The sequence below is a fragment of the Palaemon carinicauda genome, chromosome 28 (genome assembly GCF_036898095.1).
Source record: "Palaemon carinicauda isolate YSFRI2023 chromosome 28, ASM3689809v2, whole genome shotgun sequence".
NCBI classification, from domain to species: domain Eukaryota; kingdom Metazoa; phylum Arthropoda; class Malacostraca; order Decapoda; family Palaemonidae; genus Palaemon; species Palaemon carinicauda.
Window position 1 is genome coordinate 54,437,785 of NC_090752.1, and position 10,000 is coordinate 54,447,784.

The 10,000-nt window shown below is 38.1% G+C and overlaps 1 protein-coding gene across 1 annotated transcript in view; it reads right to left on the reverse strand.

Annotated features, from left to right (window-relative positions):
* Positions 1-10,000, reverse strand: part of LOC137621815 (beta-1,3-galactosyltransferase 1-like) — a 65,313-nt gene that overhangs the window by 43,095 nt on the left and 12,218 nt on the right. The gene's annotated exons all lie outside the window — the stretch shown is intronic.

A 10,000-nucleotide genomic window follows, 5' to 3' on the forward strand; every position in this document is an offset into this window, starting at 1 on the left:
CCATAGAATAACCTGGACTATTCTTAACACAGTCCCCTCTGTCCAGCCACCTGTTAAGATACTACCGCTAGAGGCGCAAACGGTCCTTTGACTAACCGATAATACTACAACGGTCCCCTCTCTGGTTACGGTTCATTTTTTCTTTGCCTACACATACATTGAATAGCCTGGCCTGTTCTTTACACGGTCCCCTCTGTCCAGCCACCTGTTAAGATACTACCGCTAGAGGCGCAAACGGTCCTTTGACTGACCGATAATACTACAACGGTCCCCTCTCTGGTTACGGCTCATTTTTCCTTTGCCTACCCATACTCATATGGTCTGCCTAATCTTTACACGTTCCCCTCTGTCCTCGTACACCTGACAACAATGAGATTACCATACAATTTTTCTTCTCTCACGGGGTTAATTACTCCACTGTAATTGTTCAGTGGCTACTTTCCTCTTGGTAAGGGTAGAGGAGACTCTTTAGCTATGGTAAGAAGCTCTTCTAGGAGAAGGACACTCCATAATCAAACCATTGTTCTCTGGTCTTATGTAGTGCCATAGCCTCTGTACCATGGGCTTCCACTGTCTTAGATTAAAGTTCTCTTGCTTGGGGGTCCACTTAGGCACGCTATTCTATCTGTTTCCTTATATCCTTTCCTCACCGGGCTTTTAGTATATTTTCTAGGAATATCTGTATTGCTGTATATAATGGATAAAATTATTCATCTTATATCTACTAGTAACCTTTATAATCATAAATGTTTAACCGGTTATATTTTCTACAAAATCATCAATACCAAATCAATTTGACTGAATAATAGATTAATAATTTCGTCAAACCTTTTAGTATGAAAAAGAAACGAAGTAATCTGAAAATAGTTCGTTGTATTCAACAAAAGATTCACTAACCAGTTATTCAATCAAAATTAACACAACACTTAACGTCCAACATTAAATACAGAAAATAAAAATCCCTTTCATCAAAGCAACAATCCAACGCACAAAGAAACTTTTTCCCTCTGGAGGGAAAGTAAGAGACAAACGGCATTCACTAAAGGGCAAAAGGCTTAGTGTTACCCCCACCTGACCCAGATAGGGCATGGCACACGGGCATGATAAAAGTGCCCCACATGGGTTACGGAGAGCCACCCACACGACCTGTTCTGCGAACGACCAAGTATGGGACGTGAACTGTAATTTCTTTGTTGGTCGTCTTTTCCAATTTGAGAGAGAGAGAGAGAGAGAGAGAGAGAGAGAGACTTTGAAGTCTAGTATAAAGCATAACACACACACAGAGTGAGTTTGTAGTCTAGTGTAACACCCACACACAGAGAGAGAGAGAGAGAGAGAGAGAGAGAGTTTGTAGTCGAGTGTAACACACACACACACACAGAGTTTGTAGTCTAGTGTAACACACACACACACACACACACACAGAGAGAGAGAGAGAGTTTGTAGTCTAGTGTAACACACACACACACACACACAGAGAGAGAGAGAGAGAGAGAGAGAGTTTGTAGTCGAGTGTAACACACACACACACAGAAAGAGAGAGAGAGAGGAGAGACAGAGAGAGAGAGAGAGAGTGAGTTTGTAATCTAGTGTAACACACACACACACACAGAGTTTGTAGTCTAGTGTAACACACATACACAGAGAGAGAGAGAGAGAGAGAGAGAGAGAGACTTTGTAATCCTTAATGGGCGTACCCAGCAAGGGAAATAATCTGCTGTAGAGAACCGAATCTAATATAAAAATAAATATTGAACAGTCTGACAAGGGATATGACCAAACAAATGAATCTTTTGGTAAGGAACAGAAAAGTCTGGTACCAGGCAAAAACAAGTTTAACTTACCCCCCCCCCCCCCTTGTGGTATCGGAAGAGCGACTTTGGGCACAATCTGGTACAAGGACATTTTGGGCCTCTCATACATAGGGCATATCCTGGTATAGCAATAACGGGACCTCCCTTATCTTATCATAAAAACTAAAGTTTGGTATCCAACATAATGCAGAACAGTTCACTCCCAATTCTCTAACACATATGATAACAATATTTTGGTGTATATATTACAAACTGGTATCTGACTTTTTTTTTTTTTTTTTTGCAAACTTCCTTATAGTGAAAGGCAAAATGGACAAACTATAAGTTTTAATATATAAATTGGACCGATGAATATAGACCTACTCATATTACAAACTGAAAAATTAATTTTTTTTTTAAGCAAAGTTCCTTCAAGTTAAAAAAAAAAAAGATGGACAATTATAAGTAATAATATATAAATTAGATCGATGTATAAACAGTAGAATCACATTACAAACTGATGAATGATTTTTTTAGTAAAGTCCCTTTAAGCTAAAAAGAAAAAAATACACAAACTAGAGGTTTTGATATGGTATGAATTAGACCCATGTATATAGACTCATCTTACAAAATGTTAAATTGCTTTTCAGCAAAGTTCCTTCAAGATAAAAGGAGAAATAGACTAACTATAGGTTTTGATATGGTATAAATTAGACAATGTAAATAGACTCATGCTAAGGTCGAGGAAACCACAAAGGTAAGAGATTGGCATGGAAAGGGGGGGGGGGAGGGGATGATTGTTACGCTGGGTAAGGGTAAAGGCTACGAGGAACCGTTACCCAGTTTGACCTGTTCGTGCCCCCCTTTCTCTCTCTCTCTCCCTCTCTCCCTCTCTCTCTCTCTCTCTCTCTCTCTCTCTCTCGTTACAAATCTTCATGTGCCGAATTGCAATGAAAATTAAATAATGAAATGAGATGTTAATGTTTTAAGATTTCTCTCTCTCTCTCTCTCTCTCTCTCTCTCTCTCTCTCTCTATTACTAATTTTCATGTATCAAATTGCAAGAAATTTACCGCAGTGAGATTTCAATACTAAGAGAAGACTGATAAAATGACTAATAGTAACACAACAATTATATTTAAAAATAATAATATTAAAAATCAATGCCAACAATTCCAATGAAGATGATAAAAATATTCAAAAGGAAAATAGTTGAGTGATATTTCATAAGGTAATATTATTCCTAGTGACATCCACTAGAAACATGAAAATATTGCTACCAATACAATTGCGAATGACGGCAAAAGAAAAAAAATATTCATAAAATAGAAAATATGAAAAAATATGTAATACCTACAATAATAAAAAACCAAATGAAACCAGTAATGTACGAAAAAAAAAAACTTTCAGCAACATTCGATTCAAAACTTGCAACTTTCTCACTTGAAGAGCAAGTTGAGAGAGAGAGAGAGAGAGAGAGAGAGAGAGAGAGAGAGAGAAAGTATAAGTTTTTCAAGAAACTGAAGACTATCTTGTTTGTGGATTTGACAATAACTATGCAGTGAGAGAGAGAGAGAGAGAGAGAGAGAGAGAGAGATTTAATTTTTTTTCATAATGTTCTTTCTAATCTTGATGCAGGAACATTTTCTTTTGCTTGGAAACTTCACTATTTTGATAAGCTTCCTTATAAGCAATGAATCCGAATAAGACATATACTGAAATTCACACACACAAGGCTAAATTCAAGCTCACATAGATAAGAGAATATCTAAGTTGTGATACAATTGTCTCTCTATGTTAAAAAATATTCTAGAATAACAAAAAAATTCTTTGAAAGATTTTGTTTAGGAAATAAATTTTTGACAAAAACTTAAAACATTCCAGTTTTGCCAGCTTTCTAGGAAGTCACTGAAAGAGAGAGAGAGAGAAAGAGAGAGAGAGAGACTTCAAATAAATTATAACAAAAATCTTGGGATTATCATGGCTTCAAACTTCATTCTTTGTCAACCATGCATGGCATGATTCAAATGATTCAAGGTCACGAGAGAGAGAGAGAGAGAGAGAGAGAGAGAGAGAGAGAGAGAGAGTCAATCTGCCTCAAGTTCTGAATTTTAATAAAATAGCCTCCAATTTTTCTTGTGACTTTTCAGGCGAAACTTTATAAATGAAGTATAGATGCAAACCGAACAATGCTGATCATCTTTAAGCCATCTTTTAGGAGAAAACTATAATAAAAAAATCATATAAAAAGTAATAAAAAGAAGAAAAGTTGACTTTTATGGAAATCGCCATAGACCGATAGACCGGCATTCCAAATTCCAACCAAACCGACACTATGGCAGAGATGCCAGTGATCGCTATATCCTTTAATCTTGCCCTGGGTTTTAGAAAGAGCTAGTTTTATTTGAATCATTCAAGCAATTTTCTTCGTAATTTTATTTTCTCACGGGAAAAATAATCCACAGCATTGTTCTTACCGTTAACAAAACAACTTATAGAGATAAAAATGACTAACCGGAAACTTGCGGTATTTATAAAATATTTTGAAGAGTCCAACGGGCCAACGGCCCCTGAATCTGAGGAGGAGTTCAGGACTCCACCTGCTTGAACGGTGATACTGACGAATTAAATCGTCTCAAGTAATTATTAAAAGAAAATTCATTGTAATTTTAAGCCCATTAAAATATTTAAGACAATTAACTATTAATTTCAAAAAGAATTAGAAACGATGAAATATGAATTTCAAAATGAGATTAATAACGACGAACTATGAATTTAGAAAAATTAATTTTCATACATGAATGGCTTCATGTTTTTTATAGGATGGGTAACTGATAATTTCTGGAGTAGTTTTTTATTTTATTAATTAAATAGAGTACGTGACCCGTCAAAAATTACGGCTGAATATTTAGATAGATGTGCACACATATTCAACCTTTTTCACACCTCCCCCAATAGTTATACGTCTGGCAATACCATTGGGCGTAACCGAAGATATATATATATATATATATATATGTATATATATATATATATATAGAGAGAGAGAGAGAGAGGAGAGAGAGAGAGAGAGGACAACGATAACCTGTGGACGCTTCTAGACCAATAATTGGACGCACTTTAATTTCAATGACCAGAGGTTGTAAATCCCTACAATAACTCAAATACAACGTAACTGTAATTTGTTACAAACATAAATCCTAGAACCAAGCGATAGATTCCAGTAAAAATGCAAAATTAATTACTGGCCGGACATGAGGGTTGGAGCAATTTCCAGGTAGCGGCATGGAATTTGCCCCGTATCAAATTTACTAAAATTATAAGCAGAAAAATTTATAATACGAGGGAAATTGCATTGTTAGAGCTGGAAAAATTGTTTTTTTGAGTTATTATGAAATATTAGTTATCCTGGGAAAGAGAGAGAGAGAGAGAGAGAGAGAGAGAGAGAGAGAAATGATTAGTTCCTGGTCGAAGCTATCCTGAGAGAGAGAGAGAGAGAGAGAGAGAGAGAGATGATTACCTAGCCGAAGCAATCCTGATGAGAGAGAGAGAGAGAGAGAGAGAGAGAGAGAGCACTGCTAATCAGGGAAACACTAAACAATCTTTTAAGACACATATAAATCTAAGTGGTAACATTTGTCCAATGAAATTAATTATTCATGCATGGCTATTTCATACTTTAGTTATAGTTTATTCTGCAATAATAATAATATTTGTCAACCTGTCTCCACTAGAAAAAGAAATGCTTCTTTAGCCTCTTATCACCCAGAGCAAGCAGGCTTGGGGCTACCTACACTGGGGAAGGGGGTTGTAACCTGAGGGAGGGGGTAGTAACCCTATCTACAAAAGTGACGTGGGGGATGGGGGGTAGTTACCCTATCTACAAAAGGAGAAACTCTATTAATAATCTAGCAACACATGGCACATCTCTGTGACATTTCTGTCAGTCATGACATTCCCTTCTTGCTTGTTTGGCCTTTTTTATAATTTTCCAACAAAGTAAAACCATAAAAGAAATAAGCACGTGATCCCTTTTTAAGTGCTTTAAAAGATTGTTATTAGATATACAGAAAATGCTAATTTCCCTTATATGAAGAAGAATCCATTAAAAGAACAAAAGAGAAGATGCAATTCGAGAGAATCATTGTTAATTTCACTAAAAATGATGACGGACCAGTCCTCTTTTTAAAAGAAGAAAAAGAAGAAGGAGAAGTAGAAGAAGAAGAAGAAATGGTTACTTTAAGAGGACGGGAAACTACATTTTATTGCTGCTGGTGAGGCGGTTTACAGTCGCCCACGTGCTTACCATGACGATAGGGAAGGGCCCTAGACCGTGGGGAAGGGATGCTAATTACTTCTTAGTCCTTCCGTGGTCTTCCAGAGGGAGGGACAGTCCCTCCGAGGGCCTAGTTAGGAAGGGATGGAATAAGTCCCCCTTAGGGATCTGGAAACCGGAGCTGTTGGTACTCCCTCCATAGGCTAAGGCCAAAGGGTTCACACCGGGGGGTGATCGGGCTAGTTTATACCCTTACAAACCCTAATGTAATTCAGTGGTTACACATGGAGGCAGTCTTTCCTTGCCAATAAAAAGGTGCAGTCCTCTGCAGGTAAAATAGGGACATTCCTTGCCGGATAAGGACAGGGATATGGAACTTCCCTAGACCGAGGGCGACAGACAAGCTGAGCGCGGATAGAACAGATTTTCCACCTGAGTTTTACTACATTGATTCCACACACCTCTTTGAGATTGGGAGGAATCGCTGACTTGCTGGAACGGTGCCACGCCTCCAATAGACTAATGAGAATCGAAGAATTGCTGGAAGGGTTTCCATGCATCGTTTTAGATAAAGGTTTTCCTTGGAATTCCATATTGAACACATTTTACAACGGAGAGAGGTGGCATAGTCGTTGGATGAATTTGGTATCAAAAACGTCGAAAACTGGAATGAATAATAATATCGAAAACTGGACTGAATAAAAATATCGAAAACTGGACCTGAATCAAAATGTCGAAAAGTGGAATTAATTAAAATGTAAAAAACTGGAAATGAAGCCCTTTATAAATGATGTTAATCATATTCATTTTAAAATTCACAAAAACAGGTTTTCTTTGGCTTACAAAATACAGATGATCATAACGGCTATTTTTGTCATCTTCTCCTTACAAACTCTCACCATCAATATTTCCATCTAAGCCTATTGACGCAAAAGGCCTCAGTTAGATTTCGCCAGTCGTTTGTATCTTGAGCTTTTAAATCAATACTTCTCCATTCATCATCTCCTACTTCACACTTCATAGTCCTCAGCCATGTAGGCCTGGCTAACACCCTAGGTAAAAAAAAAATGCAGTTTCATAACAGCACTGGATCACGGGTCTTTCGCTCGTGCTGGCATAAGGTCGGCTTAATCTGGACAGACCAAGAACTGCTCTATATTTCTTGGGACCACCTAAGAATAACACTCTCTTAAGTCATTTCTGGGTTGAGGGTGGCCGATGTGGTAACGTTCCTGACTGGTGAACGCCACACTGGGGTTCGAGTTCCGGCCAAACTCTTTAGTTTCTTTGGTTGCTACAATCTTACCATCCTTGCGAGCTAAGGATGGTGGTTTTGGGGGAGCCTATAGGTCTATCTGCTGAGTCATCAGCAGCCATTGCCTGGCCCTCCTTGGTCCTAGCTTGGGTGGAAAGGGAGTTTGGGCGCTGATCATATGTATATATGGTCAGCCTCTAGGGCATTGTCTTACTCGATTGTGTCACTGTACCTTGCCGCTGCCATTCATGAGCGTCCTTTAAACGTTTAAATCAATCTCGTAAGGGAGAAAGGACATATGCTAACCGACCCACAGAGGACAGATGTTGACAGATGCTAACAGACCCATAAAGGACAGATGCTGACAGATGCTACCAGACCCATAAAGAACAGATGCTGACAAATGCTAACAGACCCATAAAGGACAGATGCTGACAGATGCTAACAGACCCATAAAGGACAGATGCTACCAGACCCATAAAGAACAGATGCTGACAAATGCTAACAGACCCATAAAGGACAGATGCTAACAGACCCATAAAGGACAGATGCTGACAGATGCTACCAGACCCATAAAGAACAGATGCTGACAAATGCTAACAGACCCATAAAGGACAGATGCTGACAGATGCTAACAGACCCATAAAGGACAGATGCTGACAGATGCTACCAGACCCATAAAGAACAGATGCTGACAAATGCTACAGACCCATAAAGGACAGATGCTAACAGACCCATAAAGGACAGATGCTGACAGATGCTACCAGACCCATAAAGAACAGATGCTGACAAATGCTAACAGACCCATAAAGGACAGATGCTAACAGACCCATAAAGGACAGATGCTGACAGATGCTACCAGACCCATAAAGAACAGATGCTGACAAATGCTAACAGACCCATAAAGGACAGATGCTAACAGACCCATAAAGGACAGATGCTGACAGATGCTACCAGACCCATAAAGAACAGATGCTGACAAATGCTAACAGACCCATAAAGGACAGATGCTGACAGATGCTAACAGACTCTTCCCCCTTCTTTATTACAATGGACTCTCAAATAAATTAAAGAATCACGCAACTTGCTAAGAGAAAAGGGGCAATTTCAGAGTAAACGTTTAAGTACACAAAGGAGAATCATGTGCACGTGCGCTTCATAGAGCAGTTAGTGCACAGACCTTTCACGGAATTAGAAAAATGGTGGGAAAAGTCGTTTGTCATGGGGGAGAAAAAACAATTTTTTTTTACGAGGCACAGTCAAGTAAGTACCTACAAATGGAGAGAGAGAGAGAGAGAGAGAGAGAGAGAGAGATTATTAAATTACTATTACTTGGTTGAAGCTATCCCTATTAAGAGAGAGAGAGAGAGAGAGAGAGAGAGACAGAGAGAGAGAGAGGGAGAGAGAGAGAGAGAATTACTATTACCTGGTCGAAGCTATCCTGATTTAATTGTATTACATAAATTACTTAAATTATAGTAAAAAAAAAAAACTGTATTCTATTTGTGGCATTAAAAGTGGCCTCACACCTATATCCTTTCCTCCCTAAGTTAGGGGATCGAACTATAGTTCACATTGATCAAAAATGCTTATAACGGGCTAACAAAAGATTGTCATCAGGGCATTACAAGTATGTATGTATGTATGTATGTATATATATATATATATATATACTGAATGTATATTGATCTCCGCCAACGAAGTTTGAAGGAGGGTATGTATTTGCCCCTGTTTGTGTTTATCTGTGAACAGATTCCTGGCCATAATTTTAATAGTAGAGTAATGAAACATGCAGGGATTAACTGTTATGTAAAAAGATGGAAAGGATTAAATTTTGGAAGGTCAAGGTCACGGTCAAGCATAAATGTCCAACTCACGTAATCAGCTATAAGTTTGGACATAGTTGGCACAAAAACTTCAAACTTAGTTCATATTTGTGTATGAAAATTCACGCCAATTAATGCATGTTAAGGTCAAAGATCAAGGTCAAGGTCGTGCAAAAGGTCGAGAAATAAGCTGCCGAGGCGGAGTTCCGTGCTCTACTGAGGAACCCCCGATTAGGGTTTAAAATCTTGATTATTTATTCATATCAGTTTAATTATCTCTGCCCTTACTATCTTTCGTCTTATCCTGAAGAGGAGATTCAAGCTCACATGGGGATCGAACTGGTGTCTTGAGTGAAAAGCAAATGCGCTGTCCAACTCGGCACTCACACTTTGGTATTACTCATCCCTTAGCAGAAATTGATTTCTATTGCACAGTTTGGGTGTATTTACAAACAATAATGATGATAAAATAATGGGAAACCTTTAACCTAATCATACACATTTATATATATATATATATATATATATATATAATTTATATACACAAATATATACATGTATATCTATACACAAATATACACATTATAAATAGATATACATATATAAATATGCATATACATACATACATACATACATACATACATCATCATCATCATCTCCTCCTACGCATACGCATGTTGACGCAAAGGGACTCGGTTAGATTTCGCCAGTCGTCTCTATCTTGAAGTTTTAATTCAATACTTTTCCATTCACTATCACCTACTTTGCATTTCATGACCCTCAGCCATGTAGAGCTGGGTCTTCCAACTCTTCCAGTGGCTTGTGGAGCCAAGCTGAACGTTTGGTTAACT